Genomic DNA, 8,385 nt, shown 5'->3' on the forward strand with positions numbered 1-8,385 from the left:
CTAAATGAGCAGGATTTAACCCTGTAACAAGGAAATCATAGTATGAGCAAAGTACACTACCTTTGTAAGACAATGTGAACCAGCCAGGGCTAACGTAAGCTTTCAGTTTCTTTCAACTGCCTAATTCCTTGGGCTAAAATTTCCATGTTTGCCTGTGCCCCAAGACAGACTCTTTCAGTGGGGAAGCCAAGCTTAGCTTTCAGCAGAAATGTTTAAGTGGTTTCAGAGAATGAGGTGGAGGCTGTGGAAGCTGTTCTGCTAACGCAAGCTCTTTCTGAACACCTATTTCCACCCTGGGGGTTTTAGAGTAGGAAGCAGATGAGTGTCAGGGGGACAACGAGGCAAGAGTCGGAGGAGACCTATGACTTGTCCCCATGGCAAGCCATTGACATTCGGTGCACAGTCCAACATCAAACCTCCTTACACAACTTGGAGAGGGGCCTGTGTCAGCCCAGCCCTGCTGAAAGCCTAACAAGTATACAAATCGTCACATTCATGAACACGTGTGTATTTCAGGGCCTTCTGCACATCTTTTAACAGTACCTCAAATCCCACGTTCCCACACTGAGAGTATACCTTCTCTGCAAAGTTAGCATGTGTGATGACCATCCAGATTAGCCTTGCTGGGATAAAAGCAACCTGAACAGGAACCTATACAGAAGTTATCTGCATTTCTCATCAGCCCTCCTTAGCCACATGTGCTGTTACGATCCAGCATACTTTGTAATTCCTTGGATGGCGCCGAGCTGAACCAGACTGTGCAACTTTCTCAGCAAACTGCATAATGGGAACTGTGGAAAAGCAAAAGCACTGGAACAGCTTGAAGAGTAATGCTACCACTTCCCTTAAATCGTCTCTTTCATAACGCCATCTCAAAATGCTCTCCCCAGACCAAGAAACAGGCAAGAAAGTAAGTAATCTGACTACAAAGAAGGAACAGGACAGCTGCAACCCCACTGCAAAGCACTGTGGGCAGACTATGAGGCCAGGGTAAAACAGCATCTGACTTTCATATTATTATATTTTGTACTGGTTTCTTTTGCCCTCCCCAGCTGAAGCCACCTGAAGAGCAGATTTTTAAAAAAATTATAAAACCTACAAAAAATAAAACGCTGGAAAAAAACCCACACCAAATTTCAGTTGACCTTCACTTCTTTAAATACAAGAATAAGCTCCTCTGAAAAAAATTAACCCAAAAAGCCCCATCACTGAATAACATAGTTATTTGAATGCATGTACACACAAGTTATTTAGAATAATACACAAGTGTAAACATTTTGTCAAAAATCAGAAAGCAATTTACCTCCCTACAGACAAAAGACTTTAAAATTAATATTTCAATTTTATTCAGGTACTGAATAAAACAATTAAATGAAACACCTGTGATATGCCCAACACATCAAATGCACTTCCTCCCATCTGGAAACCGAACTTCCCAATGCTAAACACTAATTTAGAATTGGAAGGCATGTTCTGTGCTGGAGGAACAGACCTTCCTACAGCTACTTAGGTCATTATGCACCAGGTTCTTCCATGCCAGGGGTAGCAGAAACATTCAGAAACAATTAACAAAGCAGTAAAGATATATGTCAGAAAATAAAAGGCCTTGTGGTTAGTTGCCCACACTATCACACAAGATGAGAGCAAAATCTCTTTGTAGTCTTTTTTTTTTTTTTTCAGGCATCAGCATTACAGTGTGCATTATCCTCTTGGAAAATGGTGAAATATGAGCATCTCACAGCTCCACAGAGGTAGATGGAGTTGAAAAAAGATCAAGAAGCCCCAGCAGGCATTCCAGCTAGAAATCTGTCAAAAGGCAGAGACTGGAAAGCAGTGGCATTTTGAGGGAAGGCAGAACTGCACCAGCCAGAGCAGAAATTAAGACCAAGGTCCTGACTTCACGAAAGGAGTTTGACAGAAAGCTCACAGCCACTTGCATCAACCACAAGTTTCCCTGTGCAGGCTCTCCGCTTGCTATCTTCAGCAGAGTTGAGCTCAATTTGTTAATCTGAAACTAGTTTTCTAAAAATGTGGTTTTCATGACAACCATGTCTTTCCAAAGCCTTACCAAAGTCCTGAACAACTGCAAGCAGCTACAAAAGAGCCACATAAAAATATTTAAGTTTTGACATCACGCAAAAAGCTGAGACCAGGGATTATCCAAAAGCAGACACCGCAGACCTCTCAGCAAGTCTTATCAAGCGGTCTTGACACAGGAGGCCAGTCCACTAGCGGGAGGCAGTAAATCACTCTGCAGGGCAAGTACTCAGCAAACAACACCATCCAAACTGTACCTCGGTGAGCAACAGAGAATGCCACCCGTGTGTCTGTTGAGAGTTCTTGTGGTGTTTTGTTAACGCCTGCCCAACAGAATATCAAACAAAACTGATCACATCTACTCTCAGCACTTCCTTTTCATCCCTCAAACAGCCTCCATTTACAAGAAGAATAAAGATTGCTACAAACATAAAAACTGGCATGGTTATGCTACATTTAGAATGCCAAAAAATAAAAGGAAGGTCTTCCATGGCTGCTAACAACAACTGTGTAAAAATGATGGGAGCTCTCTGCCATATTGCAAACCACCAGATATGCTACTCCAACTCTAATAACCTATCTTAAACACTCCCATGTCCAAAGTGGCTCCTTTTCTTGTTTTAAGAACCAGATTAACAGTTGAAATATCGTAGCTTTTTCTCTATCCAGAGATGAGTATTTTGGAACATCTGATCAGTAAATAGTTCCACTGTTTTTGACTACCAGGGAAATATATTAAGGATTCTTTACCTTTGGAAAAGAACTCTCGGAAGCTGTTTTTTTTTTTAAAACCTAGCACCTAGGTGAAGTAGGTGCAAAAAGCAAAAAGTTTTTTAAAAAATGGGGAAGACAAGATGTGCTGGTAAATACTTCTTTGGACTTGATCACATGAGGCCCCAGAAATATATATGTAGAACATCATTCATGCTCACCCTTTCTCTCTTTATGCTACATTCATAAAATAAGACGAGGAATAAACACAATTAAGTGGAAAGGGGAAAAAAAAAAAGAGAGAAATAGAAACCAAAAGAAAATGAAGCCTCTCAACTAGAAGCATGGAAAGATGCTTGTGGCCCTTCGCTCTTCTTGAGAAACTCACAGCTCCTCATTTCCCCAGAAGTCTGAAGAAGGAAAGCAGAAGTGGTTTCTACACAGAGCCACTGCCTCAAATGAAGAAACAATACCTACACGATTCCATTTCCCAACTTCTTCCCACTTAAACTGCCAAAGAGCAAGCCTGCGGCCTGCTTCCTCCGCTCTCTCTAGTGGCTCCTGATACTTCTCAAGCAAACAATATTCCTGTGCAACCTTGGAAATGTACATCCCCTTCTCCCCAAAGGCACAATCCCTCCACACATGCTCCGGACTGCTAACTACAGAGAAAGACAGTACTGGAGACACAGAGACCCAGGGCAGATACTATTACTGGCAAATGGGATGGGAGAGGTAGAGCTGCTTCTCAGCATGCAGCCTCCAGACCTCACTGGTGAGGCTGCCCACGCGACACACAGCAGCTTTTGCTTAGACAGCCGTAGATCTCCTGTCAATTAGTTCATTTTAGGCATTGTTCTCCTACCCAACAGAAGCACCATCCTGTGCCCAGAGGATTTCAAGGGAACTATAGCTTTTGTCTACACTACAGTTTGGGAAAGAGTCACACTGGCTCTCAGGCTAAAGTAGTAATTACTGCAGCCACTACAACAATTAACGTACTGCAGTCAGGTTTTTTACTAAGAGCATTTTTTCACAGGGCTGCAAAGCAGCTGTGGACACACAGGGCCACAGCTGCACACAAGTCTGGAGAACCTCTTCTTCAGGACTCCATCAGAGAGGGCACTGGTGAGACAGTACAGTCAACTCACCACCTGCACTTGAAAACTCTCAAAAACCCCACACATGCAAATCAGTAGTCAAGTATTTTGATGTACTTTAAAGCAGGTACTTTACACGTCTGAGATCATCTGATGTTCTGTAACAGAAATCCTAAGTATTTAGGGAATATAAGAAAAACAGAGAAGGAAAAGAGAATCAATAAGATACTAAGGCCCAAACCAGACAGTCAAAGAGCAAGTTCATTATTTTGTTGAGAGCGCAGGAATTCAGTATTTGACAAACACATATGGGCATTTCTCTCAGCGGGACATGCTGCGCTTGCAAAATTACGGTAAGGAAAGGTAAGAAACGATGCTTTTTATGGTAAGCAAAGGTAAGAAACGCGCACAATTTTTGGATCACGTATAAACCCAGGAACCACTTCAAGCCCAAACTGGTTTTGGAACCAGCAAATCCTTCAGCGCCCCACATGCCAGCCACCATTCACACGGGTGCGATGCCCAGCACCACGGAGGCACCCCAGCCGTCGCCTCCCGGCCCCCGCCGCTCCCGGTCCCGCGCCGGGCGCCCAGGGAAGCCGTGCGTGAGGGCCGGCCCTACCTCAGCGGGAACACGCCGGCAGTACCTCAGGGAGGCCGTCGTCATATCTCGCCCCGTCGCATCGCACGGAGAAGCGCCGGGTCTCTGGCTGGGGGCCCACCGGCGGCCTGCGGGGAAGAGCCCGCCTGAGGGAGGGCCGCGCCGGGGCGGCCCGCAGCGCCCGGCTGGACGCTGGCCCCGCCACGGGCTCGGTGCCTCCCCGCCAGGCACCGGCACCCCGTCAGACACCGCCCGCTCCCCACCGCGGGTTACCATGGAAATGGAAAACGAAAATCTGCAGGAACGCGGGCAGCCCCCCTCCGCCGCCCCGCGCCTCGAAGTTGGCGCCCCTTCCCTCACGCCGCCTCCCCCCGCACCGCCCCGGCCCTCACCCCGCGGAGGCCCCGGGCCGCAAAGACAAAGGGCACCCGGCAAAATTCAACTTTCCCGGCCGCTCTCGGGCAGGCCCGGGCGGAGGAGGGCAGGCACCTGCGCCGGCGGCCCCGCGGCGGGCGGCGCGGCAGCTCCCCGCGCTTGCCTACCTGCGGCGCCGGGCGGGCGGCGGGGCCTAGCGCGGCGCCGCGGCGGCGACACGTCGCTCCCCCCCGCGCAGGAAGCGGCCCGGGCGGCGGCGGCAGCGGCGGCGGGAGGGGCCGAGGCACCGCCTCAGCCCGCCGCCCGGGGGAGGAGCCGCCGCCGCGGCCGGCGGAAGGGGCTGCCCTTGCCCCGCCGGGGACTGCGCTGCCCGGCCCTCCCCGCCCCGGGGGAAGTCGGCGGGCAGAGGGGTGAGCCGCCGGGCCGGGGAGGGGGCGGGAGGCTCTGCGGCCCAGGCGCCGCCAGTTGAGGGGCCCCACAAAGACTCCGTGGCTACAGCGCCGCCACCCCGGGGAGGGAGAAGCCCCGTGAGGGACTCGCAGCCGCCCGGGAGGCCCCACGAGTGCCCCACAGCTACAGCAGGGCCCCGCCAGGGTCTGAGGACCCACCAGTGCACCACAGCCAAGTGCCACAGGCCCCACAGACAAGGTGCTGCTATCTGAGGGCTCCCACAAGTGCCCCGCAGCTACAGCACAGCTCCACCAGGGTCTGACAGGCCCCACAAGTGCCCCATGGCTGAAGTGCCACCATCCAACACGCCCCACGGACAAGGCGCTGCCGTTTGAGGGCTCCCACGAGTGCCCCACAGCCGAGTGCCCCTGGAGCGCAGGGGCTCCCATTGGTGGGCCCCAGCCAGGGGAACAGGGTATCCTTGGCACCGTGGAGGTCTCGCAGCTCCCCTCCGTGCCAGCGGTGAGCAGAGGACGGGAGCCACAGCAGCCAGTGACGGGGGCGGGTCCCACCGGCGTTGTGGCTGCGGTGGCCACACTGCACAGCAATGGGGAAATCCTTGCAGGTGGTCACGCTCCGAGGCTTCAACCAGGTGTCAGACCCAGCGATCACCTGGCTGGTAATGCCTGATCCAGCCTTACATTTTAGGCTGTAATTCTTCATCAGGTCACAAAAGATACAGAGACACATTAGGTCCTGATTAAGCAATAACAGCCTCCTGCCTGATCATGTCTTAAAACATGCTTAAATTCTCAGCCGTAGTCCTGCAGCAGTCAACAAAAGGTATCAAAACACAGGGAGGCGCTGATTAATTAATAGCAGTAATTCCATTTGTGTTAACAAGCAGAGGCACGTGAGCACATGGCTATGGGCCACATAAATGCACGTATGTGGAAACCCACAAATTCACACCCGGGCTTGCAGCTCGCTAACTCATTCCTATGCCTGCCCCGGCACTGACACCAGTCAGACTAGCATCACTCCAGCTGGGCTGAAGATGGTGTTTTGCTCCTCGGTAGTCAATGTTGACAGCCATTTGTTAGGTACAATTTGTTTTGTGGAATCTGGACCAATAAATACCAGTAGGATCACGTGCCTGGCATTCACAGGGACTCTTCAATGGCTTCCCTGGGAGATGTGTCTGACCTGACCCGTGTCCACCATGTGGCTTGGGATGCTCCTTCGTCAGACAGTGGACTCCTGTCTTCAGCTTTTCTCTTGTTGCTAATGTACTAACAGCAACAGAAAGCTGCTGACACCTCTAACGACCGTGTGCCAGTTGCTGGTGCAGCAGGCTGGGCTTTTTTGCAAGAGGAGGAATGAGTTGCAGATGCAGAAGAGAGAAATACATACGTACACACATAAGATAAATAGCAGGAAGAAAATACATGAGAATTGTGGAGGCACTTTGCTCCCCATGCAGCCCTGCACTAAGGACATTATATGCTTTGCTCTAGACACCGTCTTGGGGAGGCTGCATGTTGTGGCTGCAGTATCCCATTTCATTCCTCCCATCAGACTTGGTTTGCAACATGGCAAAAGGCTGCATCAGACTAAAAATATGCACTAGCATCGCTACCCCAGGTTCTGAAAGGTTTATCCGAAAGGATAACCAGAGTCAGTACATTTAAAGCACAGACCCATCAGTAAGCCAGCTGGGGTACATCCCACAGAGAGGCTGCGGTTTCAGGCGCATGGATGTTGTGCTCAGAGGGTGAACTCCACGCCTCTGTCTCACTTCAAGGCTGTGTTTTGCTGCTGCTTTGCCTCCAGCAGCAAGGCTGCCACAAGTAGTCACACCTGTGTACTGCTGCTGGTGTCGCACACCTGGGCTGCCATTCCCAGTGGGACCACTCTCCCACCTCGCAATAGCGTGGACGCGAGCATTAGGCCGAGTCATGGCTTTTAGACCCAGGCATGGAACCCCCTGGGTCACAACTATTTGTGGGACCTGCTGTCCCACCCAACCTGCAGGTATCTTCTTGTGGGGAGCTCGAGTCAGCTGTTAGCTCTGCAGACCTTAGGAACTGTGGAAAGGAACACCCAAGAGAACTAGGTGGGAAGATTTCATTAGCATTTACCCTCAGAGACCTTTGGAAGTTTGTGGCTGCAATTTTCCTGCCTTCACTGCTTAATTTTACTTTCCTATGTAGCCACCTATGGGTCCTCAGGTTTCAGATTGTGAAATACTCAGTAATGCCATGGAGCACAAAGAAGGATCTTAAGATGCCTACCTTGCAATTACTGCCCTGTCGCTTCACTGTCTGCAAGGCCCCAGATTGGCCAGATAATACAGAGCCAAATAAACTCACCCACGGTCCACGTGGAAGCATGTGAACATCGTGGAGATCAGCCCAGGACCCTTCCCTGAGAGAATCACAGCCTCAGCCCGCACACCTTGCAGCCCTAGTTGTGCAACATCACCGTTTATTGAGGGCATGGGGAACACCTTCGACTCCCTTGCATTTACACTATGGGTGTGCCTGTTTACCAACAAGCAGAACACTCCAGCCCTGTTTGGAAATGGCCATTTCATGCCCAGATGGAGGTTTGGGTGCTTGTGTCCTCATTGCTCTCCCTGATTCATGTTAACACCTTAAAGCTGCAGTGACTAGAGAGTAAAAACCGCTGCTGTGGTTCCCAAGCTTTTTGCATCAGAATACTCCTGGCAGTTTTTACAATGTCTTTGTAGCTCACAACTCACACAGCGCCAAAATTTTCATCGCAGAGCTTATTGAAAGCACAGCTTAACCTGCTACTGAAGTGGTGGCTACTCAGTCTGGCCCACAGATCGCCACTCATGTGTGCGTGACAGTCTGGGAGATACTCACGTGAGCTGAAATAGCACCGTTTGCTGCTTTGCATGCAAAATTGCAATGAAATCTGATCTCTTGTCTTACCCTGCAGGAAATAACTGGTGTATACCATGAGTTTAAGGAGTAGAAAATGTGGCACTACAAGAAAGAAATACTAGTTTAATGTTACTGTTACTTCATAACTGTTGGCCTCAGTGTCAGTGGTCATCACCACCCCTGCTGCGCTCTCTTTAAGTTCATTATACCTTTCCTAGACATGCTTTAGAAAACAAAGACGTACCTTCTCATGCTTCAA

General features: G+C 50.1%; 1 protein-coding gene across 5 annotated transcripts in view; it reads right to left on the minus strand.

Annotated features, from left to right (window-relative positions):
* Positions 1–5,141, minus strand: part of VPS54 (VPS54 subunit of GARP complex) — a 53,511-nt gene extending 48,370 nt beyond the window's left edge. For 2 of the 5 annotated variants that reach the window (XM_055809633.1, XM_055809629.1), the window contains exons 1-2: positions 4,992–5,141; positions 4,471–4,577 (exon numbers count right to left, since the gene is read on the minus strand). The gene's annotated coding sequence lies outside the window, so the exon portion shown is untranslated. Of the gene's footprint in view, positions 1–4,470; positions 4,578–4,841; positions 4,863–4,991 lie in introns of those variants that run through there. The other 3 variants (XM_055809631.1, XM_055809630.1, XM_055809632.1) reach the window with 3 other exon arrangements.
* Positions 5,142–8,385: the final 3,244 nt, after the last annotated feature.

Source organism: Falco peregrinus, chromosome 7 (assembly GCF_023634155.1).
Source record: "Falco peregrinus isolate bFalPer1 chromosome 7, bFalPer1.pri, whole genome shotgun sequence".
NCBI lineage: Eukaryota > Metazoa > Chordata > Aves > Falconiformes > Falconidae > Falco > Falco peregrinus.